The sequence below is a fragment of the Benincasa hispida genome, chromosome 11 (genome assembly GCF_027475165.1).
Source record: "Benincasa hispida cultivar pf3 chromosome 11, pf3_genome.v1.1, whole genome shotgun sequence".
Lineage (NCBI taxonomy): Eukaryota > Viridiplantae > Streptophyta > Magnoliopsida > Cucurbitales > Cucurbitaceae > Benincasa > Benincasa hispida.
Window position 1 is genome coordinate 64141929 of NC_143488.1, and position 15628 is coordinate 64157556.

Below are 15628 nucleotides of genomic sequence, written 5' to 3' on the forward strand. Positions count from 1 at the left end.
CTGCTTGCAACGCCGCATTAATGGGGAGATGTCAGGGTCTTTCTTGTCGTCTGAACCGTGGATTTGAGCCTCCGACGCAACTAGTCTGGAATGTGGCCATGAAGCTTGTAGTTGCGTTGATGGTTTAAATTGTACCGACACCCCCACTTCCACCCTTGCGGTGGTTGATTCTCCGTCAACATCCACACTTTTTGCCCTTTTCCTTCTCTCTTTCTCTTTCCTCAGGCGCTTCTTTTCTCGCCTGAATTGTTTTCTCTCACTTCTCCGCTTTTCCTTATGCTCTTTCTCCAGCCGAGCAACTTCATCTTCCTCTACCTGTTTTTCTTCAATTCTTCTCTCCTCCCTCTTTTCTTCAGACTTCTCCATCCACTTCTTCGCCTCCATAACCTCTAGAATAGTCCTTATGGGTCCCTCATTAGAGTCTGTTGAGGTAGTCTCCTTAGGATCTGAGATGGTGAGGGCCATCCTCCGCGAAGCTAAAGCTAACTTCTCCTCCAACAACAGGGGTTGGTTTACTACTCCGGCCTCCAGCAACCCCACATCCTCTCCAAATGGCTCAGGATACTCTCAAATACCTTTTTGTCATCTTTTCTTTTCAGCTCACTCTTGGTTGAAGGTATAGGGAGCGCCAACTCAGGTCTGGTGGCAAGGGCACTCTCCGCGCTCGTCCCCTCTTGGTAGGTGGATGGTGTTGCAGTCGCAGAGGGTTTTCGTCTGGGTTTTGCATCGACTCTAGGGGTTGGCTTGGGCTGGGCGACGAGGTGGCGAGGAAAGCCACCTCCCACGCGGTGACAGGTGCATGGGAAGGGGGTGATGGTTGGGAAGAGTAATGAGATGACTGTCCGGCCATAAGTGCGGTGAAGGGAAAGAAGATGGTAATTTTCTTTTCTCAAAAGAAAGTGTGGATGGTGGTCAAGGTATGCAAAGGTTTTTTTTTTTGTAGGATTTTCGCGAAGAGAATGCAAGTGAGCTCCAAAAGGAGGCAAGGAGGGGGGGATTTATAGGTTGGGCCTTGATGGGCCCAACGCAATCGGTGTGTTGGCAGGCTTTGGTAATCCAAAAAGCCTGCCGCGCCTCTCCCATTATGACATAGTAGGAAAGGACGTCATTTCGTCTGCTGTGTAATAATTCACCTCAGGAGCTGAAACAATTGTTCGATTACCTTCTCCGCGAATATTTTATCTTTTTTTTTTATAGGAAGGGCGTAATGTTTAGTTGTTAATGTAACTCATTCGACAATGCAATGCATATTTGGAGGATGGGTGCAATGTATATATTAGCACAACACATCCATCAACGCAATGCATATTTGCGGAGGACGGGCGCAAAGTATTTCTACCAGTGCAACACATCCGTCAACGTAATGCATATTTGCGGAGGACGAGTGCAATGTATATACTAGCGCAACACATCTGTCAACGCAATGCATCTTTGAAGGACGGGCGCAAAGTGTATCTATTAATGCAAGATACACCTGTCGACGCAATGCATACTTGACATGTCATTGTATCACCAACATCGCAACGCTTATCCCAAAACCTTAATGATAAGGCATTGTGGTGTTCTATTAAATCATTCATTCAATAGTAAATTAAAATCAACGCGAGCTGAGATTGAAATGGAAATAAATTCAAGTAGGCAGGGAAACTAATTCAATAAAACAATATACTAATTCCAATAAAGCAATAATAAGACGGTAAATAAAGCGGTAAAGATAGTTGATATGGATGCTATTTAAAAAGGGTTTTCACTGTTACCGCAAACGCATCCCCGTAGGCAATCAGGCTTGCCTGCCCAATGTCACCTCTTGACATTGCTCCTTCGCACTTGGTCTAGGTGCTTCCGAGTTGCTGGACAGCGTACCAGGTGTTTTATTTCTAAGTTAGGCCGTAAGCTGCCCAACCTGTACCTCCAAAGTCCTGATGGAAGATGTTTGCGATTGCATGATCGCATCGTTCTTTTCTATATATTATTTAAGCAGAGCTTCCAAGGACGACGAATTGGATGAGGTGTTAGATGAAGAGGGTTGGTTGTGCGATTGCCTGTTCTGATAGTTACTCTGACCTTGACCCTGGTGGTGAAAAACTAGAGGATTGCCTTTATTCCTGGAATGATTGTTCTGTACATTTCTCTGGCCCCCCCCTGGTCATTGTTCCCTCCCCAAGTAAAGTTGGGGTGATTCCTCCAACCTGGGTTGTACGTGTTGCTGAATGGGTTATTTTGGATAGAATATACTGACTGTTGATTTGACGGGCAGATTTCCACTGAATGACCCCCTCCGCACTATATACAGCTCACTGTTGCCACTTGCGTTAGCACATTGACTTGCGCTGCACCCTGCGAGAGAGTTCCTTGATTTATAGTCGTTGTCTGGAGGAGCGAGGTGACTGCGGCCATCTAGGCAGCCAATGTGGTCATTGTATCAGCTGGTACAATGGTGCTCTCCATTTTCCTTCGCTCTGGGCCTCTTCCTCCATACCCATCATCAACCCAGTCATCCGTATTTCGCGAGATGCGGTCTAAGATGACTTTTGCTTCAATGTACGTTTTATCCATAAATCCTCATGCTGCAGGGGCATCTACAACTGCTTGTGTCACTCTATCCAGGCCATTATAAAAAGTCTCCATGAGAACCCAATCGAGAATCCCGATATACAAACAGTTTTTCATCAATCGTCTAAATCGCACCCATGCGGTGCTCAGAGTTTCATTTTCTATTTGCTCAAAATTTAACACTTCCTGTCATCTTCTTGTATTGACAACGAGAGGGAAGAATTTTTTTATAAATCATTCAACCAACTGATCACACAAATTTATCTCATTTGGCTCCAACGAATGAGCCCACCTCTTTGCTTCGTCTCTAAGTGTATACGGAAAAAGATATAGTCTAATGCCTTCTAGAGTCACGCCAGGGCCGAGAATGTGTCACATCTCTACAAAACTGGTCAGATGTGCATGCGGGTCCTCTCCTTGTAAACCTCCAAATTGACCCGCATTCTGAATCATTTGGAGCATGATAGGCTTAATTTCAAATTTGGCGTTCTCCTCTACTATAGGCCTTGCAATACCAGACGAGAAGTCGTATAGATTAGGCGTCGCATAGTTCCTCATGGGGATGTTGCGATCAGCAGCCAGAAAGACTGGGTCTTGCGGTGGCCGATTCATTCCCTGATTCCACTTGGGCCTCCCATTGTTGTTTGCCATATTTCTCCTACACCTAGTACGGTTTTGACGTGCTCTTCTGCGAAAAGCTCTCTCGATCTCTGGGTCGGCGTTGAATTCTGGCTCTGTTCCAGTACTCATGCACCATCAGCCTACTCTTCCGTAAATAGACTGTACAATAGAAATTTGTCCTGCAAAATATCACAAAATCATTCAGCTCTAAAAATTGTCAATCCTCGGCAACAGCGCCAAAAACTTGTTGAAATGAATTTTTAATTGCGGCGGACAGAACGTAATGGAATGTAAATGTAATGTAATGCCGCCGAAAAGATGGGGAAATGGATTGTGGATGGTGATGGATGATGTGGACGATGACGTGTGGATGTGATGATGAATCACGCTTCTCGATAATAAATGCGATACTACGTCTAAAATAAGGTATGTGATGCTACTGATATGCGTTTATAGTATGCGTTCATGTAGTATGCACGTGTCACAAGTTTTCTTGTGCTGGAACTAAGTATAATTCCAACGCAAGTTTCACAAAGTGATCTAAGGTCGAACACGGGGATTGCGATGATCAATGCAATATTAATGTGATATATGCAACTGAAAACAAAATAATAATGAATTGTATTGGGAAAGTAAAATGCGATGACAAAGTAAAATGCGATGATAAAATAAAATGCGATGATAAAATAAAATGAGATGACAAAATAAAATGCGGTGACAAAATGAATGAATAACAAATAAATAAACAAATAAATGGCTGACTGTGAAGATGTGCAAGTATCTAATGGAATGTGGTGGCAAGTCTTGTGAAATGTGTCAGAAAGAGAATGGGTTGGGGGAAAGGATATCGCAAGTTCATCAATCCTGTTGAGGATGCAACTAAGGTTCCGATTTCCCTTGGCTTACACTTCTCAGTGATCGGCCGCGTTCCCATATCTCTATAGTGAATCAAGGATGAACGTTGCGAATGCAAGGTTGTTTCCATCTCTGGAAATACTTCTTGCTTTATTAACGCATTCTTCCAACCTTCTTTCGAGAGGTGGATTAATATCTTCACTTCTGCTCTCACAGGTGAAGATGTTGTTGAGCATGCGTTAGCTAAACTTAGTTGATTTCTTCAACAAGGATTAATTTACTCGCTCAATCCTTTCCCTTACCCTGGGGATTAATTACACATGATGAGAGATATGGACGAGGAATGTATGGTGGAGAACAGAGAAATGACGATGAATACAATAATGATATTAAGAGATAAAGATAAGCGTTTGTTACAAATCAATGAATGGAAGATTAGAAATGAATAACAGTTGATAAATAGAAAGTGAGAACAAATAAGGAAAGTATGTCAATGTCTTGACACAGATCTAGATCAGAGACGATTTGCTTCCCTGCGTGTAGGAGGAATGAGGTGGGAAACTTCCTTCTCATGCTGGTTTCCCAGGTAGAAATGATCTTTGCACAGAGCTTCCCTTCGGGCTTGTGGATGAATTTGTGGATTCCAAGACTTCCCTTTCGGTCTTGTCTCGTCTTTCTCCCAAATTTTCTCTAAGTGTCTCTTCAGACCAGTCTCATTTTCTTTGGAATTTATGTAGCTATTTATAGACCTTGGCACCTCTTTCATCAGTGGTCTCGCTCTGAAAAGTTGCTTTTTCTGCCACGGCTTGGTGGAAATGTCCGCTCTGCTCACATTCAATTTGTCAGATCGTACAACAGAAAAGTTGTACAATTTCAAAAATCCCCACGAATGCGTCGCTCTTTTCATCTACAATCGACCCCCGCATGCGGTGCAAATGAGTTGATTTTTTTTATCTAGGATCGATCGCCGCATGCGTTACAAAGGCATTGATCTTTCCGTCCACGATCGATCGTCTCATGCGCTACAAATGCGTTGCTCTTTTTCGTTCTCGATTGACCGTCACATGCAGTGCGAATGCATTGGTCTTTTTGTCCTCAAGCAATCGTCGCATGCAGTGACCTGTTTCCAGCAAAACAAAGACTTGAACATCCCTTTTTGCCATCGCAATGGAGTTAGCTGGTGTGTTTCCGACACTTTACAACTTTTGCATTTCTAAGCCAATTTCTATACATTCAACGCAACTTTTTCCTTCTTTTTGTCGCATATTCTAAATAAGATGGTATAAATAACTTCTATTTCTACAAATTATCATTCCCGTACTAAAAAGGAACCTCATTTCTATAAAGTGTTTATTGCAATGTAAATATACTGTCTCATTAATATGGATAAAGTGTTTATTCATAAAGATGGTGTTTTTATTTGTACTGCAAATCTGGAGTCAAATTTATATGTGCTAAGGTTGTTAGCCATTAATTTCCTCCATAATACTGAATTGTTTAGAACTACCGTAACTCAAACAAAACGTCGACGTGTTTCTCCAAAATAAAATGCCCAACTTTGGCATCTTCTTTTAGGGTACATCAATCTTAATAGGATTGAGAGATTGGTGAAGAATGGACTTCTATGTGAGTTAGAAGAAAATTCTTTACCAGTGTGCGAGTCTTGCCTTGAGGGTAAGATGACTAAACGACCTTTTACTAGAATAGGTTATAGAGCCAAAGAGTCTCTTGAGTTAGGACATTCTGACCTTTGTGGTGCTATGAATGTCGAGCCCGAGGTGGCTATGAGTATTTTATCAGTTTTATTGATGATTACTCCAGGTCCTTTGAAAAGTTCAAAGGGTTCAAGGCTAAAGTTGAAAATGCATTGGATAAACGGATTAAAACACTTCAATCGGATTGAGGTGGAGAGTTTTTGGACTCGACATTCCAGGACTATTTGATAGAATATGGAATTATTTCCCAACTCTCAGCGTCGGGTACACCTCAGCAAAATGGTGTACCGGAGAGGAGAAATAGAATCTTATTGGATATGGTTCGCTCAATGATGAGTTACGCTTCCTTACCAGACTCGTTTTGGGGTTTCGTAGTGGAGACTGTCGTATACATACTCAACTGCGTTCCTCCAAGAGTGTTACGAGAACACATTTGGAGTTGTGGAACGAGCATAAAGCTAGTTTACATCACTTTCGCATTTAGGGTTACCCTGCACATGTGCTTGAGGCGAATCCCAATAAGTTGGAACCACGGTCGAGTTATGCCCCTTTGTAGGTTACCCCAAAGGTACACAAGGGGGTTATTTTTATGACCCGACGGAAAATATGGTGTTTGTTTCAACGAATGCTACTTTCCTGGAGAAGGATCATATAAGAGAGCACAGTCCACAAAGTAAAGTCGTGTTGCATGAGCTTTCCAATGAAATTACTGAAACTTCAACAAGAGTTGTTGAAGAGCCTGCTACATCAGTAAGAGTTGTTGATGGGAGTTCATCTAGTAGGTCGATTCCACCTCAAGAGTTAAGGGAACCTCGACGTAGTGGGAAGGTTGCAAACCCACCCGTTCGCTACCTGGGTTTCACGAAAATCCTTGCTATGGTAGCAGATGGCGACGTTGAGGATCCGTTGTCTTATCAGAAGGCAATGGAAGATGTTGACCAAGATGAATGGGTCAAGGCCATGGATCTCGAGATAGAGTCGATGTACTTCAACTCAGTATGGGACCTTGTAGATCAGCCTGATGGGGTGAGACCTATAGGTTGTAAATGGATCTACAAGCACAAACGGGGTGCTGATGGGAAGGTACAGACCTTCAAGGCTCGACTTGCGGCAAAGGGTTATACCCAGGTAGAGGGAGTCGACTATGACGAGAATTTCTTGCCAGTTGCCATGTTAAAGTCGATCCACATCCTCCTGTCCATTGCAGCTTATTATAATTATGAGATCTGACAAATGGACAGCCTTTCTAAATGGCAATCTTGAGGAGACAATTTACATGGTGCAACCTGAAGGATTCATAGCCCAAGGTCAAGAGTAAAAAGTTTGCAAACTAAATCGGTCCATTTATGGGTTGAAACAGGCATCTCGATCTTGGAACATACAGTTTGATTCTGCGATCAAGTCGTATGGCTTTGACCAAAATGTTGATGAACCTTATGTCTACAAGAATATTATCAACGCTTCAGTAGCCTTCTTAGTGTTGTACGTGACGATATCCTACTCATTGAGAATGATGTAGGTCTACTGACTGTAGTTAAGAACTGGCTAGCGACCCAATTCCAAATGAAAGATTTAGGAGAGGCTCAGTTTGTTCTTGGTATACAGATCTTTCGAGATCGTAATAACAAAGTGTTAGCATAGTCTTAGGCATCATACATTGACAAGATGTTGCTCAAGTACTCGATGCAGGACTCTAAGAGGGGCCTACTACCATTCAGCCATGGAGTCACTTTATCTAAAGATATGTGTCATAAGACGCCATCAAGAGGTTGAAAAGATGAGACGAGTCCCATATACGTTTGTCATTGACAGTTTGATGTACGCGATGCTCTGTACTCGTCCAGACATTTACTACGTTGTGGGCATAGTCAGTAGGTATCAGTCTAACCCAGGCCAGGGTCACTGGACCGCAGTGAAGAACATTCTCAAGTATCTTTGGAGAACGATGGACTACATGCTCGTGTATGGTTCTAGGGATTTGATCCTTACTAGATACACGGATTCTAACTTTCAGACTGATAAGGACTCTCGCAAGTCCACATCAGGGTCAGTCTTTACTCTTAGCAGAGGAGCTGTAGTGTGGCGAAGCACTAAGCAGGGGTGCATCGCCGACTCCACTATGGAGGCAGAGTACATATCGGCTTGCGAAGCTGCTAAAGAGGTCGTCTGGCTCTGGAAGTTCTTGATAGAACTGGAAGTTGTTCCAAATATGTCAAGGCTCATTACCCTATATTGTGATAATAGTGGGGCAGTGATGAACTTCAAGAAGCCGAGGACTCACAGGCACAGCAAACACATAGAGTATGGGTCTACAGGACCGCCTGCGGCTGGACTAAGGCAAGTGGGAGATTTTCTTGTACTTGACTTTTATGCCCTAGTTTATTGTTTTGTACTAGTTTTATGTACACCCCACTTCGCTTTAGGACAAGTGGGAGATTGTTGGGGTTGATGCCCTAAAGTCTTATGTCCTGTAGTTTATAAATAGCTTGTACGAACGCTTGTGTTGTATAATATATGATATTTACTTCACATCTTATTTTTTTGCTCAGTTATATTTTTTATTTGCCTTACCACAAACCAATAAACATAAAATCCCTGGTTATCTGTATGTACCTTAAGCATGTATGTGGTGACATACAAATACATCATGTCTTGAGTGAACCAAAATGGTCTGTAGTATATGGGTATAGGAGGGAAACCTTATCCTGGTAACGTTACGGATGTGGCCCGGTTTGTGGAATGGTCACAAGTGTTGTGACTTGTCACAAATGGTCTGATCCTGATCATTCGTGTTGGGGACATGCGAGCGGGCATCCGATACAAAGAGTTTATATAAGACCTGACCACGAAGTGTTAACATCTCGTTATATAACAACTTTCATGACAGAGACTTCACTTCACTAGAATGACCATAGGTAACATGACCTCAATTTTGAGTGAGTTGGGAACTCCTGCCATTGAGGGCGGTCCTTTGATTTGTATGGGTGCGAGTGGCCAGGTAGCCGATTCAAACTTACCATTTTGGGGATTCGTCTGATTTGGGAGCTAGGAACTCAGCTACATAAGATGGAATTCACTCATTCCCTAAGGCAGGGGTAAGTAGATAGATAGCTCTCTTAAGGGCTGATTCCAAGGCTTGAACGATATGGCACCACACACCTTCTCTTGGCCCAAGAGGTGTTCACACATAGTTGACTATGTTATATTGTTCATTAGAGGAACCAGTGGTACTTAAGAAGTGAGATGTAATTATAGGGGCAAAACGATAAATTGGCCTAGTTGTACTTACAAGCATCTATGAAGAGTCATCGTACTCATGATTGGTTATATCCGATGGACACAGAAATATATCTGTAGTAAGAAGAGTGAAGTTGTTGGTCTTTAGTGAAATGCCTGACAGTTAACAGATGGTAGATCTTGTGGCTAAAGAGTTTGGTCAACTATTCACGTATCGTTGGAGCATCGAGCCACAGGTCTATTAGGTCCCCTGGGTAGCTTGGATAAAGTCGAGAATCAGTGTTTGGGTTAGTTTGAAATGTTCAAATTGACAAGAGAGAGTTCGATTATATAGGATATAATTGAACTGGTTGATTATATATGATATAATTAATTAAATGTATGAGATATATTATTTTGGAGGAATTTAGATATAAATATGATTTATATCAAGTAAAGGAGAAATTACTATAGTAGATATGTGATATCAAAATATAGGATAAGAATATAATATTATTATATTTACTAATCATTTAATTGGTTAATTATATGATAATTGGCCTAAAATTTCTCTCAGGCGTGCATTAGTGAGAGCAACCGCTTCGGTTATGGTAACCGAAGAATAAAATGAAAATTTGTTTCATTTTGCAAAAAGTTCGAAAAAAATTGGCATCGGTGTGGAAACGTAAACGATCGCATAGCCGAGAGCCTATATGATAGTCGCTCAGCGCCTAAATGATCGCACATCTCACACCTAAACGATCACGCACTAGTCTTTAAACGATCGCTTAGCTTTCCTAAACGATCACATAGTGTGCCGTGTTTTCTAAATGATCGTCCACCTTTTACTAAACGATCACTTAGTAAAACCTACACGATCGTGTAGCTTCTTCTAAACAATAAGCATTTAGCTATATGATAGCTTCCTTTTCTCTCCCACTTGCTTATCGTCTACATGATTTGTTCTTCCTTCTACCTCTACCAAACTCACCAAAGACCACACTTTGGGTTCTCACTCCAAGAATACCAAGGGCTCCATTTTGGTGGTGTCGTCCCCGCTGTTGTTCACTTGTTTGTGATAGTTCGTGCTGCTGCAGACGACTTGTTTGTTGGGCGATAGAGATCGCGTAAAGGTCTTCCGCTGCATCTGAGTTCCAAACTTGAAGATGGTCTTCAACTGGTATGAGAACTCTTTCCTTGTATTTTTTTATTGTTCAAAGCATGCCTTTAATTAGTGTTATTTGCATAACTGTATGTTAGAATGTATATGTTGTATTTCGATCATGGTGAAATTGAAAAGATCCGAACGCGCTCATGGATGCTCTTCATTAAGAGATCCTTCAACCTTCTCTTGGCCCGTGAAGTGATTACTCATAGTAAGACTATGATGTATTGTTCATTAGAGGAATCAATAGTACTTAAGGTGTTAGATATAACTATAGGGTAAAATGGTAAATTGGTTTAGCTGTACTTACGAGCGATTTGTGGAGGGTCATCGTACTGTTGATTGGTTATATACAATGGACACAGAAATATATCTGTAGTGCGAAGAGTCCAGCTGTTGGTCTTTAGTGGAATGTCTAACAGTTAACGGATGGTGGATATCGTGATTGAAGAGTTTAGTCAGTTATTCACGTACCTTTGGAGTTTCAAGATACAGGTTCATAAGGTCCCATTGGTAGCTCAATGGATTCATGTTGAGAAGTTTTTGGGTTAGTTTTAAATATTCAAATTAACGAGAGGGAATTTGATTATATATGATATAATTCAATTAATTCAATTATATGTGATATAATTGATTTGATGTGTTTGATATATTAATTGGAGGAATTAATATAAATATGATTTATATTAAATGTCATAAAGGAGAAAAAAGAACTGTGGTTTAAATATTACATATGATGTGATATTAAAACTATAGGTTATAAATATAATATGATAAATTAGTTATCATATTTATTTATAACATAAACAATTATAAGATAATTGTGGTTGGTTATTTTTTCTCTATTAACCAATCAAGTGGGAAGTTATTATCAGTTTTAATAACTGAAGGATAAAAATGAAAATTGTTTTCATTTTTCAAAATCGCAACACATTCGATTGGGTAAAGAAAAGCTATACGATAGCCTTTGAGAGAGTAAACGATCAAGCTCCTCGTTACTAGACGATAACTCCTCGTTTGCTATACGATCGAGTATCCAACTCTATACGATAGACGTTTCTCATTCTCCTACTTACTCAATCGTTTAGTTTCTTCTTCCCTATACCAAATCCACACAAAGCTCATACCTCCTGGATTCTCACACTAAGAATACCAAGGTGACCTCTTGGTAGTATCAAGTTTGCTATTCAAGGGTCGAGGATTGAGTCTTACTCAATTGTGTTCGAGGATCTGAAAGTTCGTGATTTTCACTAGTTATTCGTTGTGTTCGTGCACTTGATCGAGTTTGCTTGGATGCTTGATTGGTGCTGATCGAGGGAAATTCTCGAAGAATAGTTCTTCAAAGGTATGTCACTTGATTCTTTGTGTATTTAACTTAAAAGCATGTTGTAATTTACTCGATGATGTATAACTGTTGTTGTTTGTTTGTAAATGCTTTGTTCCTTCACAATGGGTTTGGAACAATCTGCTTCCACTCAATGGTTCTCTTGTTTAATAGTTCCTTCACTAGAAACACTGCTTACTTTGCTTAGTGAGTTTCATCACTTACCCTTTCGGGTAGTTGGTTATAGCTGCTCAGCTCATAGACAAGCATTGCAATAGTTTTGCACTAAGCAAAGAGGATTGACTCACTATACTCGCGCTACGCACACCTCTTAGTGGTTTGCTACATGCATCATATTTCTATGTTGCATGATTGAGTATGCGATAACTCTTGCAATCAACACTTAACTAATTACGATGAGAGTGAAAGATGATAAAGTAGAAGAAGATGATGAAGATGGTGTTGAAGGAACTAAAGAGATACATTGACTACAAAATGTATTAATGTCTTAAGCCAAAATGTAATACAATACAGAGATAAGAAGAAAGGTGGAGGGCCAGATGTAGGCAATCTTTTGCTTCCATCAGATGTATGTCAAGGTTGTTAGTGGTACCATGGATGGGGGGGTGGAGTAGTCTCTCTCGAACTTTATCTCTGGTGAAGCTCCGGTCGTCACTCGAAAAGGGTTGTGAGAATGAAGAACTCTCAAAGACTGTCTGCTCATGCTCTCATCTCTGATCACAAGAATCTGCCTAAGGCAGATACTTAGATGCTTTGAATTTGGGCTCTAAGGCTCTATTTATAGAGCTCAAACACTAACAACATTGGTAATCCCACTCTGAATCACTGCCATTTTTTACGCAGTAGAGGAAATTTCATTATCTTATCACTTTGATACTCCTAAGGTATGCGTTCATGATTATTTCTTCTGAAGTATCAACGCAATCCACCCACTTTACGATCGACATTTTATCGCGGTTATTACTCTGTAGTTGTAGCATTCCATGCGACGAACTGGTCTTCATGAAGATCAACACATGTGATTAACTTTTTTATGGTCTAGGATCAATGCATGCGGCCGATTCCTGTGATAGCTACGAAAATAGACATTTTGACGCAAAATAACGCATGATATAGGGTTAGCGAGAATTTTCAATGTTGATCGACATAAGCTCATTATTCCACATGAATCCATAGCATATTAATGAATACTCTGCTCATCAACCCTCATAATTCTAAGTAAAAAGCTGCAATAGCTTGTATTTCTACAAGCTATCTTAGATGGATAAGGTTAGATACCTTATCCTAGTGACACTACAAGTATGACCCATTTTGTAGGTGTTACAATTGTTGTAAAGTGCTACAAATGATATGATCTTGATCATTCATGTGTAGACATGTGAGCGGAGATATTATATACGAAGGAGTTTGTATAATACCGGACCACGAAATGTCTAATCTCATTATATAACATCGTTCATAATAAAGACTTACATTTCACCATAATGACCATAGGTAACATGATCTGAATCCTGAGTGAGTTTTGAACTCCTGTCTATGAGGGCAGTCCTTTGATTTGTATGGGTAAGAGTGGCCAGATCGCCAACTCAATAAGTCTCATTTTCGAGATTCGTCTAATTGAAGAGCTGGGAATGCAACTACACAAGAAGAAATTCACTCCTTCCCCGAGATCGGGGTAAGTAGATAAATTGCTCCCTTAAGGGATGATTCTGGGGCTTAAATAATGTGGCGCTACACCCTCTCCTGGCTCGAGAGGGGTTTAGTCATAGTTGGACTATGATCTATTGTTCATTAGAGGAATCAGTGATACTTAAGGAATTAGATATAACTACAGGGGCAAAATAGTAATTTCGAACCAATTATACTTACAAGTAATTTGTGAAGGATGAATGTACTGTTGATTGGGTATATCCAATGGACACAGAAATATATCTGTAGTTTGAAGAGTGCAGCTGTCGGTCTTTAGTAGAGTGCCCGACAGTTAACGGATGGTGAATAATTTAATTAAAGAGTTTGATTAATTATTCACGTACTATTGGAGCTTCAAGCTACAAGTCCATAAGGTCCCCTTGGTAGCTCAATAGGACTAAATGAGAATCAATTTTTGGATTAGTTTGAATTGTTCAAATTAATTGAGGAAATTAATTATATATGATATAATTGTTATAATGTATTAGATACATTATATTATTTATGAGAGAAAATAAATATTTGAATATGATCCAATTATTAATTATGTGAATTGGATTCATATAATTGAATTTAATGTAAACGTGATTTATATTAAATACCATTTATGAGAGGAAAGAAACTATAGATTATATTGTATATGATACAATATTGAAACTATAGGTTATATGTTATATATGATATAACATATAATTATATATATAATAAATTAATTATTATATATAATTATATTATATTAATTTAAGTTTTTTTTTAATTAATTTGAATTAATGGGAGGGAATTAACTTCCCTCCCCATTTTTCTCTCCACTCATTTATATAGTCGGTGGTTGGCAAATATTGAATTATCTTCTTCATCATCCTGATATAGCACAGAACGATTCTGTGACTTCTCTGAGAAAAAGAAAAATTTGATTGCTCTCATCTCTTCATGTCTCTCAATCACGTCCATTCCCTCACCAAAATCACCAGAGCCCACATCTCCTGGATTCTCAGCCTGAGAATACCAAGGACTCCTTCGTGGTAGTGCCTAATTCTAGTTCAAGGGTTTTTAATCGAAGATAAAGGGTTTCTGAAACCCTAAGTTTTTTTTGTTAATGAGCATGTTGTAATTTTGTAAATGCATAAACTGTATTTCTTTTCTATAAAATTTAGTTCTATATAAAAATGGGATTTAGGACGATCCCGCTTCCGCTCAAGGTTTCCCCTTCAATGGAATCCTTCATTAAGATCCCCTAACCTAGACAGAACTTCACTTGTAGAGTTCCCTTATAACCTAAAATTTTGTTTGTCCTATCAGTCATATTTTAAATCTATAAAACAAATAGGACGAAATTCTAATCTTATTAGAATTAATGTGATTTAAGGTCTAGATTAATTTTAAAAATTTTAAAATTAAATCTAATTTCCTAAGATCCTAAGTTTGCATGCAACTTTTTATTATATGTTGACGGTTACTAAATATTAGTTTTATAACTATTACTAAATTAATTATTAGCCCTATAATCATGCTTTCTATGGTTTACTTGAGTAACAATCAAATGCTAATTAACAAGAAAACCATATTACATGCATTTTATGACTTTAATATAACAATTATACAAAACTATGGATGTGTCATGCTCAATGTAAATTGATTTTCAATTTTATTAATATAACACTTATATTAAACAAATTCATGAAAATCTACCAAGCATATATAAGAATTAATAAATATAACTCTTTATATTTACCTAAGTAATGCCATGCATCATACTTTTCCTATTTCATATATTTAACATATTATAATACGTTAAATAACTCATGAAATCATATTCACATCATGCATTAAAATCATACATTATAACACTTATAACATATTAAAAATGCATGCTCATGCGTAACCTATGGTGGAATTTATCTAAATGACATCCATAAAGTATTTAAATAGCAAATGAACCTATAATTTTGGCCTCTAGGATAAAATAAAGCAATAAATTACAATTATTATGCTAATTTTATCCTAAAATAAGCTTTTGTCACTCTAAAACTGGACCAGACCAACTTGAACCGACCCAACCCGCTTCGAATCAGGCCCCAAAACCACGAACTAAGTCAACGCAATGCTAAAGTAGACCAAATCACTTTGAACCGACCGAACCAATCGAAACAACCTGGACTATTGCTAAATCGCACGCAACGCAGCCCCAACGTTGCATTATCATAGCGTGGCAACACTGTGAGCAGCGTTGCAATACCAGATTGCGTTTCTGGACAAATTCTTCGACTGTTCTTTGTTTTGGCCAAAATTAGTCTCGGTCTTCATCAAATTCAGTCCTAATTCTAAACACGAACTTCCAAAAGATATCAAATTTCATTAAAAATGTCCAAAAAACATAGAGGCTTTTACAAATTTGATCGAATCAATGAAAATCTATGGCCATAAATTACTATAAACATTCATTCGCAAAATTGACATTCACAATGCAAT